Genomic DNA, 18,242 nt, shown 5'->3' with positions numbered 1-18,242 from the left:
AATTTGGGTGGCAATTGGTTTTGTAATTATTTCAAATATCCTATGTTATCGGTCATATAGGTAGTATAAATAATTAATAAATATTTTGAAAACATCTGTATTTGAAATAAAAACTCTTTTTCTTTAAAGTGAGCCAGAAAAGTGTACTTACTTTCCTTACGAACTTTCTCCACGTGTCATTTAACTCCTTTTATACATACTTCTGTTAGAATTTAAAAATATTGTTTGAAACCAAAAATATAAAGTCCCAAAAAATACCTTTTTTTTCAATAAGAAAATTTGTCTAGTAATGAATAAACCTACGTATAAATTCTTTTTATTTGCCCACGAGACGTTTCAATATCTCTTACAGTTTTTTAGAGCAAGGTACACAAAATTTAAAAATGTTATCATTTATGAAATCACGATTAAAAGTAAGCTCTAGAAAATGATTTCTTTTTAACCCAAATTTCTCTCAGCCGTCCCTTTAAATATGACCGAACGAGAAGCATTAAACAACGTTCGTTTACCTCACCGAGCCATTTCGTCTTCTTCAGCGAACGGGCGCAAGGAGTACAAGGAGAGGCTGGTTTCCGGCGCGCGATGCCGCGTGACAGAATGCAGCTGACAGGGCTCGTCCATTAAAAAAGAATTTTCGCGTCTCGCGTCGAACGGTGTAACTCAATTTCCACCTGTTTCTTCGTTCGCGTGTTCACGCCCATCCATTTCCCTTTGCCTCCGAGCCAGAGGAACGTATGGCTATGATAGATTGCTTCTTCAGGGCCCAATTTTCCAGCGCGCGGTCTCCGCCTAACGCTGTCCGACATCCTGCCACTTCTTTTTTCCCACCCTCTATCCCTCTTATTCCACCGCCTCCGTTTTACCGTCTCTTTTGTTCCGTTCCTGTTCATGACACGTTTCAAAATTTCTTATTCAACTCGATGGTCCTTCCAAGCAGTTTCTTTCTTTTTAATACACTGTTGCGTTATAATTTAGCGTCGGCGAATTTAAAATCATCTTTGCACAATTTTCATAGCGAATTTAGTATTTTCATTGAAATATTTTTTGGGATTTTACTGACTTAAATTAGGATATTTTATTGATGATTATGTCGAGTCATAGATCAACAGCAGTGAGACTTTGAATTTTTTGGGGGGGTTTTATTGATATAAATTAGGATATTTTACTGGTGATTTTGTAGAGACAGTCTGACAGTTGTTAGACGTATTTCAACTATCACGATTTTAAGCACTTGTCGCCAATGATACTCGTTATACAGAATGAATCATGCCATTCAGCAAGTTTTCGTTAGAAGTCATTCTCTAGTCCAAACAATATTTCTCAATTCTCCTCTGTTACGTTCATTTGTGAGGCAGGTAGTTTATTAATGATCGCTATACTGTACGTTACAAATGATCGAATTTGTAATTTGCCACCGACATCTGATATTATTCGAATTAATTTTACGGTAGAGTAATTTTAGCTGCAGAAATTAATTCCGCGCATTTTCTTACAAACTTCAATATTTATTTACAAAATATCGAGCACACTTTTAACGTTCGAAATACAGTATATTCTCCACAAGTGTCAGACCGCAAGGAAGGTAAACCTGACACTCGTAGAGTCAGGGCTCTATTCAACGTTTGTTTGTTGCAATACCGTGAAATAAATTGTATTATATATTTTCTCAGTTTAGACTGAATTTAAAGTTCGTAAGGATTAGAAATCAGGTTGACCTGTGGTCGTAGATTAAAAATAGCCATAGTGAAGGTAAAATTATTACGTTAAATAATTGTTTTTATACGAATTAAATATTTATTCAACGTTTATTTGTTGCAATACCGTGAAATAAATTGTATTATATATTTTCTCAGTTTAGACTGAATTTAAAGTTCGTAAGGATTAGAAATCAGGTTGACCTGTGGTCGTAGATTAAAAATAGCCATGGTGAAGGTAAAATTATTACGTTAAATAATTGTTTTTATACGAATTAAATATTTATTCAACGTTTATTTGTTGCAATACCGTGAAATAAATTGTATTATATATTTTTTCTGTTTACACTAAATTTAAAGTTCTGTTTACATGTTATAACAATTAGAATGTAGACGTTTTGCCGTTTCACGGTTTTTCCTCTGTTAATTATGTGTTTATAAATCATTTCAAACTAAAGCAGCACCATGCCCACCCTTAATTAAACCGTCTCAGTAGTTTACCGTAATTAATAATCTATTTTCGGAATTTATACGAGAATTTTTGAATTTTAGTAAATACTAGAGTCAGTGCATCGCGTATTGAAATAATAGCTTCATCCCTAGTTCGTTTATTATTGAATATTCTTACGCGTTTAACTTATGCTTCTCCCCAATTCTCGTCGCGTATTTTATTCAAATTTTCTTATATTCTAGAATCGAAAAAGAAATGAATTCGCGTTTTTTCTTTTTATTCTGTCAATTTTTCAATTGCATTACGCATTATTGCAATAATTTCCATCGTTACATTTAATTCTAATTGTTTAGCAGCTTTTCTGCTACTATCGACCCAACATTTTACTGACACTTGTGGAATCGACCCTACATTCTTTTCTTTTTACATGGATGTAGACCGACCCTACATTTTACTGACACTTGTCGAATTGACCCTACATTTTACTGACCCTTGTGGAATCGACCCTTCATTTTTTTTTATGTGGATGTAGGCATTTTACTGACACTTGTGGAATCAACCCTACATTCTTTTCTTTTTACGTGGATGTAGACCGACCCTACATTTTACTGACACTTGTCGAATTGACCCTACATTTTACTGACACTTGTGGAATCGACCCTAGATTTTTTTTTTTATGTTGAGCGTTACACTGGTAGCGTTACACGCTTGACTGACTGCGAGCGAGAGAACATGGGCGCACCAATGACGTAGACCTAAGCGTAGGACCATCTATTCTGTCACTTGTAGAATCCAAACTTACTGACTCTTGTAGAGAATTTACTGTAATCTCCATTATTTTCTGTGATAATTCTTCCATTTATTGGCTAAGTAACGAATTTTCTCTCTGAATAAATATGGCTTTGCGTCGATAATTAACTTCAGTAGCTTTACATACTTCTCCATTTTTCAAACAGAAATTTGTTTAACGAAATGGAAATTAATTTTTCTTATTTCGCTTATTTCACAGAAACGAGATAGAAATACGCGGGAAGATTATTCAAGAATTGCTACTTTGTCGAATAAACACGTCGTAGGCGGCGGAAATAGAGATCGTTTCAAAATACGTCGTCTAATCGCTGGAACGTTGAATAATTATTGCGCAAAGCCAAGCGCGGGATTCTTGCAAGCAAGAGTTAGGACCCTCCTGATCCGTTTAAGACGCCACAGATTTTCCCGACGTAGACTAATCGAAAGCGTGTTCGCGCATAAAGGGGTCGTCTTACTCCAGCTATCTTCAGGACTCGTCGCGTTCTCATTTTCATTTAATTCCCCGAATGAAATTCTTCCCGACGATGTAACTTCACGTTCGTCATTTTCATTCTGTCTAACTATTAACAAACCTTCCTCTTCATGTTTCTCCAATTAACGTACAACAGTGAATCATAGAAAGAAAAAAAAAAAAAAACAATTTGAAACATGTACATACACTATTTGTTCGTATTTTTCGAATCAGCGTGCAACAGTGAATCTTCCAAAAAAGGAAACAATAGATTTGAAATATGTACACAAGCGATAAAATGCAAATCTACAACCGAGAATGATTGATACAACGCAAAAACACGAGACTGTCGGAGCAGTGCATTTATGGTGAATGAAGTTGTACATCTCGTGTCTAACCCGATTTTTTTTTTCTACCAAATACAAATCCATCTCTGGTAAACGCGAATTTTATTCGCGCGATGCTTCTTCCTGGAGTGAGAAAAAAATAAACGACGCTGGAAATTAGCCCTGTACGTGTGCGCTGAACTAACGACCAACTTGGATAAAACTCGCCACGGTCCTCCATCATGTTCACGCGCGGTGTAAACAAAGTTCTAAATTCGCGTAATCCCGGAAAGTGTGACGCGACGTCAAATCCTTCTCCGTTCATTTATGGATCGTTAAATTCGTTCGATTCCTCGGTGGCCAAGTTTTCCGAACGTTGAAACATATTTTCAGTTTTGAATGGGGTGCTCTGTGGCGTGGAAGAAGTTTGGAAATTTGGGAATAGTTTTCTGGGGAAATGGAGGAATTTCGGTGTGGGAAATTAAGCGATCAATTTGTGATCGAGGATCATTGAGCGGCGAATTTGTTTAATATTGATATCTTCGCGATTTTTCAAGAATATCCCGAAAAATTTTGAAATTTGTAATGTAGAATATTTTCAATATTTATTGACAAATTTAAAGCCACCAGAAGATACTTTTTAAAGAGTATTTGAAAGAGAATGCAATTTTTAAAAATTCGTGATAATATTCGTTGAAGAATTGCTAAAAAACATTGTTCGTTGTTTTTGCATTGTGTTTTGTATGAAAATTACATTAATCGGTATAATACTGTGTAGTATTGTAATTATTTAAAGTGTAGTATATTACTGCATCGAATTGTGAAACGATGATCTATAGTTCTAGATCGTGTGATTATTTCAAGCGGATTTGATTTTAATGTATTTCTGACAGACTCTCCCGATATCTGGTTTAATAATTACAGAGATAACGCCATAGCTCGAGCAGTGAAGAGAGGGATCTAATCGATATTTCCAATCTGAAGTAGGCTAATCTTATATTCGCTACATGGCGATCTTCGGCAGGCTGGGACATAAGCAGAAACACTAACAAGCTAAACCAAAACTTCGTCACGGTTGTCCTTGTCGAAATCCTCCCTTCGTCTTCGAGAGAAGATTATAAGCTAGTCAGTACTCACCAACAGAAATCAAATTCTAGAACAACCTTGACCAGGATTAATCTTCCTGGATTGAACGTGGAAAAAAAATGTGGCAGTTAATAGTTATTTAAATATCCTGTGTTAAAATTACAGGAATTTAGTTCGAACCAAAATTGAACGATTTCGTGTCTGATGAAGATTTAATTGTTGTACTTGAATATTTTGTTAATATTGACGAACTGTGGCTGTTTGAACAATGTCATGATCTAGATTAATAATATTAGTTTGAATCTACACGAACGTGTAACATGAATTCTTGCAAGATTTCTCTTACACATTCTAACGTTATTTTTGTGCATTTTTGAGTACAGCAGCCAGGTATTGTGCAATTTGTCTATTTGGTTGATCAAACAGTCCATTTTTGACTTAATATGGATCTCGATCTTTCACAAAGACTATGCAATTTCTTGCACTTGCAAATTTTTAAAAATTACATCCTACGTAGCATTCAAAACATCTGATCAATCCTTTTGCAAAGACTAGACCATTAGAAAATTTGCAATTGCATTTGCAAAAATTTTTTACAACATTTTACTGACACTTGTGGAATCAACCCTACATTCTTTTCTTTTTACGTGGATGTAGACCGACCCTACATTTTACTGACACTTGTCGAATTGACCCTACATTTTACTGACACTTGTGGAATCGACCCTAGATTTTTTTTTTTATGTTGAGCGTTACACTGGTAGCGTTACACGCTTGACTGACTGCGAGCGAGAGAACATGGGCGCACCAATGACGTAGACCTAAGCGTAGGACCATCTATTCTGTCACTTGTAGAATCCAAACTTACTGACTCTTGTAGAGAATTTACTGTAATCTCCATTATTTTCTGTGATAATTCTTCCATTTATTGGCTAAGTAACGAATTTTCTCTCTGAATAAATATGGCTTTGCGTCGATAATTAACTTCAGTAGCTTTACATACTTCTCCATTTTTCAAACAGAAATTTGTTTAACGAAATGGAAATTAATTTTTCATATTTCGCTTATTTCACAGAAACGAGATAGAAATACGCGGGAAGATTATTCAAGAATTGCTACTTTGTCGAATAAACACGTCGTAGGCGGCGGAAATAGAGATCGTTTCAAAATACGTCGTCTAATCGCTGGAACGTTGAATAATTATTGCGCAAAGCCAAGCGCGGGATTCTTGCAAGCAAGAGTTAGGACCCTCCTGATCCGTTTAAGACGCCACAGATTTTCCCGACGTAGACTAATCGAAAGCGTGTTCGCGCATAAAGGGGTCGTCTTACTCCAGCTATCTTCAGGACTCGTCGCGTTCTCATTTTCATTTAATTCCCCGAATGAAATTCTTCCCGACGATGTAACTTCACGTTCGTCATTTTCATTCTGTCTAACTATTAACAAACCTTCCTCTTCATGTTTCTCCAATTAACGTACAACAGTGAATCATAGAAAGAAAAAAAAAAAAAAACAATTTGAAACATGTACATACACTATTTGTTCGTATTTTTCGAATCAGCGTGCAACAGTGAATCTTCCAAAAAAGGAAACAATAGATTTGAAATATGTACACAAGCGATAAAATGCAAATCTACAACCGAGAATGATTGATACAACGCAAAAACACGAGACTGTCGGAGCAGTGCATTTATGGTGAATGAAGTTGTACATCTCGTGTCTAACCCGATTTTTTTTTTCTACCAAATACAAATCCATCTCTGGTAAACGCGAATTTTATTCGCGCGATGCTTCTTCCTGGAGTGAGAAAAAAATAAACGACGCTGGAAATTAGCCCTGTACGTGTGCGCTGAACTAACGACCAACTTGGATAAAACTCGCCACGGTCCTCCATCATGTTCACGCGCGGTGTAAACAAAGTTCTAAATTCGCGTAATCCCGGAAAGTGTGACGCGACGTCAAATCCTTCTCCGTTCATTTATGGATCGTTAAATTCGTTCGATTCCTCGGTGGCCAAGTTTTCCGAACGTTGAAACATATTTTCAGTTTTGAATGGGGTGCTCTGTGGCGTGGAAGAAGTTTGGAAATTTGGGAATAGTTTTCTGGGGAAATGGAGGAATTTCGGTGTGGGAAATTAAGCGATCAATTTGTGATCGAGGATCATTGAGCGGCGAATTTGTTTAATATTGATATCTTCGCGATTTTTCAAGAATATCCCGAAAAATTTTGAAATTTGTAATGTAGAATATTTTCAATATTTATTGACAAATTTAAAGCCACCAGAAGATACTTTTTAAAGAGTATTTGAAAGAGAATGCAATTTTTAAAAATTCGTGATAATATTCGTTGAAGAATTGCTAAAAAACATTGTTCGTTGTTTTTGCATTGTGTTTTGTATGAAAATTACATTAATCGGTATAATACTGTGTAGTATTGTAATTATTTAAAGTGTAGTATATTACTGCATCGAATTGTGAAACGATGATCTATAGTTCTAGATCGTGTGATTATTTCAAGCGGATTTGATTTTAATGTATTTCTGACAGACTCTCCCGATATCTGGTTTAATAATTACAGAGATAACGCCATAGCTCGAGCAGTGAAGAGAGGGATCTAATCGATATTTCCAATCTGAAGTAGGCTAATCTTATATTCGCTACATGGCGATCTTCGGCAGGCTGGGACATAAGCAGAAACACTAACAAGCTAAACCAAAACTTCGTCACGGTTGTCCTTGTCGAAATCCTCCCTTCGTCTTCGAGAGAAGATTATAAGCTAGTCAGTACTCACCAACAGAAATCAAATTCTAGAACAACCTTGACCAGGATTAATCTTCCTGGATTGAACGTGGAAAAAAAATGTGGCAGTTAATAGTTATTTAAATATCCTGTGTTAAAATTACAGGAATTTAGTTCGAACCAAAATTGAACGATTTCGTGTCTGATGAAGATTTAATTGTTGTACTTGAATATTTTGTTAATATTGACGAACTGTGGCTGTTTGAACAATGTCATGATCTAGATTAATAATATTAGTTTGAATCTACACGAACGTGTAACATGAATTCTTGCAAGATTTCTCTTACACATTCCAACGTTATTTTTGTGCATTTTTGAGTACAGCAGCCAGGTATTGTGCAATTTGTCTATTTGGTTGATCAAACAGTCCATTTTTGACTTAATATGGATCTCGATCTTTCACAAAGACTATGCAATTTCTTGCACTTGCAAATTTTTAAAAATTACATCCTACGTAGCATTCAAAACATCTGATCAATCCTTTTGCAAAGACTAGACCATTAGAAAATTTGCAATTGCATTTGCAAAAATTTTTTACACATTCCTAAAAATTATATGCAATTACAGGGAATTCAAAACATCTGATCAGTCCTTTTGCAAAGACTATGCGATTATAAAATTCGCAATTGCATTAGCAAAAATTTTTTGCACTTGCAAATTTCTTAACAATTATATGCAATTACAGGAAATTCAAAACATCTGTCCAGTCATTCTACAGAGACTACACCATTAGAAAATTCGCAAGTGTATTAGCTAAAGCTTGTTGCACTTGCAAATTTTTGAAAATTACATACAAATACACAGCATTCAAAACATCTGAGCAATTCTTTTACAAAGACTACACCATTAGAAAATTCGCAAGTGTATTAGCTAAAGCTTGTTACACTTGCAAATTTTTGAAAATTACATACAAATACACAGCATTCAAAACATCTGAGCAATTCTTTTACAAAGACCATGCCATTATAAAATTCGCAATTGCATTAGCAAAAATTGTTTGCACTCGCAAATTTCCCAAAAATTATATACACAAAACAACCGATTAGTTTTTCTTTACAGAGACTATGCCATTGGAAAATTCGCAATTCCATAAGCAAAAGCTTCCTACACTAGCAAATCCCAAAAAACTCGCAAACAATCTTCCCAACCCCGTCAACCTCGAATCCCCATCCCATACCATAAAACATTCTCACGTTTCAAATGCAAATCTCAATTATAAAAAAAAAAACCTCCAATTAAAATCCCCGCAATTTCTTCCGCCCGGCACACGCGTGACGTTCCGTCGCTCTAAAATAGACACTTGAATCTTGCGTGCACGCGCGTGAAACGGCCGAAAGCGGTTATTACGTGAGCACCGCGGCGCTGATTGCACGTCCGCCGCGACCTCTTTGTAATTTTTCCTCCTTAAGGAGTCCAGGAAGCGTCCCCTCGGCGCTGTTTAATCATCGCTAACGGCAGATGGGGAAGAGCCGGGTAGGGTAATCGCGAGTTCTGGCCGCGAGCAGGAGCACGCTTCGCGGCGACGCGTTTATCAAGAGGAAAGAGAGAAGAAAACGTCCATTCGTAGATAGCCTAGGAAATACGGCCGTCTCTCGCCACCAGGCCCGGGGGGAATTGCATTTTTCGTCGTTAAATCGTACAGTCAGGGGAGGAGAGACCGTCATCCTAGGTGCACACGTGCATAATGCGCGTATAAAACGGGATTCCGCAAGATTGATTCCCGCTTTTATTTCCCTCCTTCGAACGGTCCCGCGTTTGCACGCGCGCGCGCACGGGGATTCCCGTAATAGCGGGGATCCGCGGTCTCGTGGAATTTATTGCGCTCGCTGGACACGGATTCGGTATGATGAGACGCGTTTGATCTCGTTTCGCGAGGTATTTGTTGGCCGGAATGAATTAGTGTTATAGGTTGGGGGATTGGACATTGAGGATGAAATAGTGTCGAGTTTGTTGTACGCGCTGCTCGCGAAATTGTGGTTCGAGGGAAAATCAGGTGTCTCCTCGTGGGTAAAAGTTAGGCGAAAATGTGGAATATTTTTGTTCTCCGTGACGCCGCGTTTTTGGAAATTTGTCGCATATATATGCATTTGTGTCGTTTTATTATTCATAAATAGCAAACAGGTTTTTATTTATTTACTTTTTATGGTAGAAATATCTTTGCAATGCTCGTTGCATTTTTTTTAAATTTTTATTCCATGAATATAATATAAGATATAATAACAGTAAGGATTTTAGTTTAGGTAAAAAAATATATTTTATTAAAGTTACTAATAATTAGCAATATTAACAGTATTCAACAGAAAAATTAACTCACCTAATTATTATTACTTTTCTATCTACAATATATGGTTACAATTATTCTTGCGTATAGTATCACTATTTCCGCGTGTTTCTGGATTGAAATACTCCCGTACTACCGTTCCTTCACGCGCAGAAGACACTTGGAAGATCTGCCAAATAACTGACTAGCGATAAACTTCTATTAAATCAACCCAACCGAAAATAACACTTCCTCCAATTCCATTCTTCACAATCCTACATCTCCATATTATTCCATATATCATTATTAAATTCCCCCGAAAAAATGACAAAAAAATTTCCATCTCTCTGCATCGATCCCCTTTCGCAAAAGCACCATTTCCAAGGCAAATATCTCGATGTCATCGATCCTCCCGGACCACGAATTAAACCAGCTTCTACGCGTAAACAGCCCTTAACTGGTTTTTTAAAAGCCCCCGGCAATATGTGTAATCTTGAAAATGCTCTTCATTTCGTTGCGATTTGTTGGATCTGCGGAATGAACGGGAGGCAGGCGGGATACGCGCGCGATTTATGCGGATTCTCTTTGTGGAGACGGTTGCGTCGGTCGGCTATCGTGTTTTGCAAATATCATCGGCGCGGTTTTTAATATTCGGTTATTGGAACTTTTCAACGGGGCTCTCTCGTTTCGCGATACTACAGGTACGAACACGGGATTTATGAAATAACACCGTACTCCGCGTCGCGCAATGTAAATTCCCCCCCCGAATGGAATAAAGTTTGAATAATATAGCGAGCGGTGTTTTTGCGCGGACGTTAATTAGCAGCGGATACGGCATCCTTGTTATCGTTCGCGCATGCTTTTCCTCGCAATTTACAATTCATTACGTTGCGCGCCGACTGAACGGATTATAGAAATTTAAAGACCGCCCGCGTAAAAATTCACCCGGCGATAATCGAATAATTTCGAAACGGGGACGCGCGCGTGCCGCGATTCGACGATGGAAGTGTAATGCACGCAACGAGTGTGCGAGTTTCTTTTCTGTAATGATGATTGGAGAAGAGGAAGCAGGCTGGAGGTTGTCGAAGTGTAACTTGGAATGCTGAATTCACCGCGTTAGAAAATTTAGGAAATTAGGTATTACGAGGATTTTTATGCATCTATGGGAAATTTAAAGATACAACGTTGCACAGAATGCAATTTTTTATAATACCTACCCGCTAGGTGAAATAATTTCCCGCCAAAGTTTTACTTATTTTTGCTGCATTCCCAAAAATATAAATTTGCACGAAAATCCGCTGTCTGATTATGAATTTGTGACACTTGCACGCTCCCCTTATGCCGAAATCGCGAATACGCAAATTTTCACTGTTTCAGTATAAAAATGGCTAAATGTGACCGAAGGAAGAGGGTACGATCGAAAATTACTTCGAAATTAAAAAATCTGAAGTAGGCACTAACATCTGCGAGACGATTTCCAAAATTCAGATCTTCCCATTCAATTCTAAACTTCCATAAATTATCGAATCTGACATTCGTGCCGTTAGCACAAGAGGATCACAAACGAAGCTACAAGTTGCTTTCAATATGCAAAAACAGGCTGCGGTACATTTCCAATTTAAACCACATCCCTAACCTCCAAAACAAAAACACAGTAAATCACTTATCGGTACAAAGTATCCACTCTTCGCGCAGCGACAACTCGACCGAAAAGAAGCTCGCGAAAAATAAACGCAGAGGCGTTGAAACTTCTCCGTACGAATGATTACGCGGGTACAAAAGGAGGAGAGCCGAGCGAAGTGTCGAGAGAAAAGGCGAAAAGGGGGTGAAAGCGTGGTCCGTCGAAGTTGGTTCGAGCGGGGTTTATTGAGAAAACGAAGGTAGTAGGTCGCGAGTGAAGCGAAAGGCAACGGTGTGATCTATATAGAGAGAACTGTCTCGGTCGCGAAATATTTCCGGGCCGGTCCCAGGGTCTCTTTCTCTCCGCGTCGCATTCTCCGCGGCAGCCCTTTCGCAGTTCCCTTCGTTTTCTTGCGCGGCTCCGCGTAATTACGTCAGAAATGAAAGAAAAGCGCCCTAGGGGCGAGAGCGTTTCCGTGAAAGGCGACCCGTTTTATTATATGCGGCCAGGACGTTACCCCGATAGAAGCCAGACAACTTTTTACCCGGAGCAGCCGCGAAAGACAGGCCAGCTCGTTTTTCTCCACTTTCATAGGGCGTCACTGTGGACGCGGCGGGGATGGAAAAGTCACGTCTATAATTCGCGGTTAAAGTTCCATGCCTGTTCCTGACGTGACGTCGTCTTCCGGCGAGAGAAAGCGAGTTAGAGACAGAGAGAGAGAGAGAGAGGCAGGGTTGGCTGGATTATTTCGCGGTGTCGTTGCATGCTCCTCTCTCGCCACTGCGATTTTTCGCCCGCCGTTTGAAACGCGCCGCGGAAACTCCTGTCACGGCCTTTGTGGCTGTTTAATGCGTCTTCGTTGATGAGCCTGAGGTCGGGAAAAATGTGCAGGCGCTGATGTGAGATTCCATTACCGCGGCGCGGGGACCCGGCACCGACGGCTCCGGTCGATTATTCTCATTAAAGTTTTTTGCACGTCGCATTCATTTGCCGACGACGACGGGCTCGCTTCTCTATGGTTCCATTGAAAAAGAAACGAGAATTGAAATTTCGACGAATTTCGAAGTTGATCCACGACGTCTTTTGTGCTCGGTCGTCTATTGCCTATTACTTGGGACGCGGAGGGGCCGAATTGCTATCTTGAGTGCTTTCTAAAGGTAATGTAATTATCAGGAAGAAAACCTTTTTTTTTTTAATAAAAGGTATTTAGTATAGAAAGGATTATCGTATGATCTTCATTTGTTTTTTAGGTTAGGTAGGCCTAGGTTAGGTTAATTTCATTGTTTTTACAATGAATGGAATATTGGGTAATTTCATACGTTCTTGGTCTGGAGCGAAAAATATTTTGAGTTGTGGAACGACAAGGCTGTTGTTTTTTTTTTTTTTTGGAAAATTTAAAAGTATGTCTGAAATATTAATCCGAATTTTGATATAAAAGTTTAGGTGAATAGTAAAAGTGCCCCTAAAGTAAATGAAAGGTGTGATACGTCATTTGAAAGAGCTTCCTAGGAAAAGTGTTTCCAAACAAGTTTTAGCTCTCTGTCTCTACTATTAAGGTAGTTATCGACCTAAACATAAATTTCAGTTCACGCTTGATTTCTTTCGTTCTATTCGATAAAACATTACGAAAAAATTTTGAGATAGTGTAGCTAGAGTATTGCATATCTGAGAATTTTTTCAGATTTTTTGACCGAGAAACTTATTTTTTAAAAATTGAAAAACATTTTCAATAGTTTGAATTTCACTGGCTTTTAGGTCGAACTTACGAGATGACCTGATTCTATATTTCTCCATTTATCTGTCGCAGTAGCTTTTAAAACAAACCCAAAGATTTATAACGCAAGGTAAACGAAGATCAGTGAAGATCGATCGCAAGAAAAGATTTTTTAGAGCGTAACATTTATTTCCTCTTGAATATCTTCAAATGTATGTATTATTACCTTCATATCTCACGAACGATTTTACCTATTTTACCAAAATGGTTCTTCTTTATGCCAAACAACTTCCATTGGAAAAATTCTTCTCTAACGTTCGCAGTTGCAAAGATATTCAGGAGCCATTCATTCTCTGTACTTACTCGTCATTTACCATATAAAAGAAATATGTTTTACAGTGAATCTTCATTTTTTTAAAATAACTCTTTTACGAAAAAAGAAATTTATAAATTTTTTTTCTGTTCGAAGAAATGTTCATTTTAATTTAAGTTACTTCGAAAAGAATTCACGAAGATTCTTGCCCAGAATCGAGCATCCATCTTTAGCAAAGAGATTCGGTCGTTTAAATTATAGCAATCCCTGCGGCAAGATCGACAAAACGAAGTCACAAAATGAATGTTTCCTGTTTGCCAATAACGGCGACATTAAAAGCGACAAGTCCCTCGGTAAGTTCAGTAATTACGTTTTTCATCAATCCTCGTTCGCGGAACAGAGTTTGACAGAACAAGCAAGTTACATTTCGCGAAATATTTCGCCGGTGGCTGCCGCTGCGTGCCGCACCGGTGCTCTCGCGTATTATTTTTTAGTTATTGCCTTGCTTCTCGATCATGACGTGGAGGAATTACCGGCGGACTGTAATATTGTTCTTTGATAAGATTTGACGTCGCATTGATCGCTCAATCGAGGCAAAATTCCAGTCGAAGCGGCTATTTTCCCATTCTCTAGCCTACCTTGCAGGAAACCTTCGTTTCATTTTCCACCTTCTCGGTATTCTATCAATTCAAATTCTTTTTAACAAACTTTACTTTCTGGACGAGCGTAAAGAGTTACGTTGTCGTCTCCAATTTCTTACGAAAAATCGGTAAAATTCGAAGTAATTATTAGGTGTAAAAATGAATTTTCTCCGACTGAAATCACATGATTGATTTAAAGTCACCGAGTTTCTATCGCGATGATATTCTCAAGCTGCCAGAAAGATTGCAAAAGGTCATCAAGAATAGTGGAAATTATTTCGACGTTTGATTTGCTTTTTCATTCTTTTAACATAGACATAACGGTACAATTAAAGATGAATAATCTCTCGATAAATATTTTGTTTTTTTAAATATTTGCGAACCAACGACGAGTCAACTCGTCATCGCAATTTAACAATTTAAACTACAACTTCCAGCTCGATTTTCGTGACTCATACCCCGCAAAATTCAAACGATTGTAACGAAACTTCATTTACCCACCGCGAAAAATTTGCAGGCAAAAAAAAAAACCTGAAAGGGCGAAAAATAATGGACGAATCTCCCCGGCACTGGCCACCTGTTCCTTTGTTTATCATCGAACGAAATTTCCGGTCGAACAAAAGACTGAAAAATAAAAGGAGAGAGAGGAAGAGAGAGAGAAAAATAAAAGAGGGGTCGTACTCTGTTTTTAACCATTTTTCGCGCGAACAAACAGCGTTACCCCGTGGATCGGTCCCGGCGAAATAGCGAATCGTAATTTCATGCGGATACGTTATTCCGTCGAAACAACCAATTCGCAGAGTCATTCCCGGTAATTGTACTCTCTGGCCAGCGGTGGCAAAGCAACGGAGAACGGAAAAATAGGGAAAAAAGCAACATGAAAGAACGAAAGAAAAGCGTTTCGAGTACAATGGCGGTTTAAATATGTTAGCTGGCCGCGCGCATTGAAGTTTTTACACGGCGGATAATAACTTTTAATGAAAACAAACGCCCGCGCTCTGGCTGGGGCTCTCTGCGCTTCTGTCTCGTCGCACACGCGCCGTTATATCCGCGCTAAGCCCGCTCCGGCGAGGAAAATTCGCGTTCGAGTCGATGTTGCTTCATCGCGAGATGCTTTCGCGGAAACACCAACACGCTGCGTTTTATCAGTGAAAAGAATGGTTCGCTTGTCTCCGAGGTTATTTTCGAAATGAAAGCGATTGTGGCTACTGTATGGCTGCTTATGGTGTTTCTTTGTTTAGCCAGCGGAGCTGTTAAGGCGTATCCTGTAGCCGGATTTATGGCGGCGAGTCAACTGGTCGCCGTCGCAGGCAAATATCGCTTCCTCAAAACACCACAAGTGTTTATTGCATTGCCTGCGACACTTAGTCCCTAGGACCAGACCCTGCCGTGAATCCTGGAGTCTCCGAACGGAAAATAGAAAAGTGGCCCACGACTTTTGCCAACGTCGATGGGCCACTTGACTTTAACAAAGCCTAGAAAAGCGGAGATTCCGCTTTGCCGCGCATCCGTCCACCGAACACTTTCTCCCTAAGATAACGCGCTAAGGGCGAAATGGAGGGAGGTTGCGATGCACCGGAGTAAACTGATTGGTGATCTAGAAAAGGAAAAATCAGCAATCAGGGTGTTTTTAGGAAAATAGGAGTCTTCGTCGAGGGAAACCGCAGAGACTCCAGCAGAAACACTTGGCCACTCGCAAGAGAAACACCTCTCACTTCGCAGTAGAATTTATACCTTGAATTAGTTGTAGAAAGTTAAAAACTTAGTGTTTCAATCAAGAAACTGGTCCTTCGTAGCCTTAGACCATTAGTCGGCACACAGGTGCAAAAACCGGCAACAACTTGAACGATCGAAAGATCAACCGCAAGCCCTAACAGGAGCTGTTTCGGCGAATTGTGTCGTAGCCTTAGACCATTAGTCGGCACACAGGTGCAAAAACCGGCAACGCTTGAACGATCGAAAAATCAACCGCAAGCCCTAACAGGAGCTGTTTCGGCGAATTGTACGTTGGCTACTAATGGGTTTGATTTTGTGAATTATTTATGATGGATAGAAATCTGTAACTTTGCTGTATGATAAGCGCAAATGTTCTGTTATATTTGAGGAATGAAGCAATGTTTCTGTTTATTTCATGTCAGAAATCGTGGAAAAGAAATATCTATTCGTCAGACGTAGACTGAGGATATTCTGAATGAAAAAAATTGTGATTGTTTACATGACAGTTTAACGTACAGGATACAGTAACACTTAAATGTGGCTTTGTGTTTGTTTTGTATTGGAAATCATAACAAAGAGACGTCCATTTACCAAATATTATTTGAAACAGTTCTAAATTTAAAAAATCGTATTAAACGAGGGTTTAATAGCTGATTCGTTCGATCTTAAGTGTGTAAGAGTGGATTAACACGTTCGTTGCCATCGACGCAGCATATGCGGTGCTATCTATTTGTTAGCGACAACAAACGTATTCATCGTATACCAAATTCATAGAAACTCAACGATACGTATATTTTGTAGAATTTTTGTGGAATTTTGGTGCATATTAGTGCGACATATTAAACGAAACAAATATGTTAGATAAACACAAATAGAGTAACGTGCACGGGAGCAAGAAGAACGAAAGAAAAAGATGGAACAGATACTGGATCCTCTGCCCTTTAATGACTAAAATCGCTCGAGGGGTTGCACACCGGTAAAAGGGGTAGGAAGCATTGTAATTACGCGATCTTCATGAGGGAAGCGAGGGAAAAAACGGCGGGAAGGGACGATGATTCGAGAAAGACAGGAGAAATGGAAAGGAAACGCTTAATAATCGTCTTCAATCGATTAACTGCACGCGTGAAATACACTCATTTCTCGTCTTAACACAAAAAAAAATTAATAAAAATAAAACAAGTGTGAAATAAATTCTACGCTATCTAATATCACGCTGAAACCTAAACGTTTACCAAAAAACAAAGAAAGAAACCTCGTTTCGATAAACACGAACTAAGTAAATGAATTTACGCGAGTTTCATCGGGAAGCTAACAATTAAATATTCCATTCCAGCTGACCATTGAACAAGCGAAAATTACTCTTGGTTTGGCAAAAAAAAAACCATCCGACCGAATAACGAAGCGATCGATACAACATCGTAGCCGCTTTAGTTAAAGCGTAAATCAATACGTGATTCGGGGGTGGGAGGGGAAAAAAAAACCGATTGATAAAATACACAGCGGCGAAACGTGCAATTTAAAAATTACCGCTTAGAAACTGTTCCCCATTTGTCGGCGATGTTTGCACATCCATAGACTCGATCCAAATCACATTCTGTTTGCCCGTGACAGCGCAAACACAGCGGCGAACATCCCCTCCGCGTGTGCATCGCTGGAAAAAAGAGTCGCATCGGTGTTCACAGGTGTCCTCTGCGCGAAAAAAGAGCTGGCCGACAAAGCGCGCCGTTACGCGCTTCCTACCTGTGCACACCGAGAGGGCTCTCGGCCGTTTGTTGTCTCTCCGCGACTCCAACGTCACCGTTTTGCAACAATAATTCATCGCCTGTGTCTGTGTTCTCCATCCCCCCTTTTTCTGCACTCCCTTTCTCACCCTTTTGTCTTTTTTCTTTGCTCTTTTTCCCGGAGTCGTGTCTCTCACCGAACGACAACGAGAACTCTATAATCTTCTCGTTGCGTTTGCAACATCGCCCACCTGATGCCGGGTTTCGGTGTCGCCTTTCCCTGGATTCGCGGAAAACTCGATCGCCGTTTTGCCCCCGTGCAATACGTCGAGATTGAAATTCTTACAAGTGCAGGCCAATTAATCGAGCGGAAACTGAACCGACGATAGACTTCGATACCGCGGCGAGAAGCCGTTAATTTGCGCGAAACGAGAGCGAGCGTCGGGTAACCGAGCGAATGTCGGTGTTTTTCATTAAATGAAAAGTAACTTGATATTTCTGACGCGTTTACCACGCTGGAAAACCGGCGGAGGGAGAAAAATACAGTGTAAAAAGGATACCACGGAAACGGCGAACACTGGGCGGAGACGGTGTTTCCATCGCGGAGTGTTCCCGTGCAGGTATTCGAATTGCAGGTGAA

At 39.2% G+C, this 18,242-nt stretch overlaps 1 protein-coding gene across 1 annotated transcript in view; it reads left to right on the top strand.

Annotated features, from left to right (window-relative positions):
* LOC108575340 overlaps positions 1-18,242 on the top strand; it is a 413,517-nt gene that overhangs the window by 73,210 nt on the left and 322,065 nt on the right. The gene's annotated exons all lie outside the window — the stretch shown is intronic.

The sequence above is a fragment of the Habropoda laboriosa genome, unplaced genomic scaffold, assembly GCF_001263275.1.
Source record: "Habropoda laboriosa isolate 0110345459 unplaced genomic scaffold, ASM126327v1 scaffold143, whole genome shotgun sequence".
NCBI lineage: Eukaryota > Metazoa > Arthropoda > Insecta > Hymenoptera > Apidae > Habropoda > Habropoda laboriosa.
The sequence above is the reverse complement of the archived record's forward strand: the minus strand, read 5'-3'. Positions and strand labels throughout refer to the sequence as shown.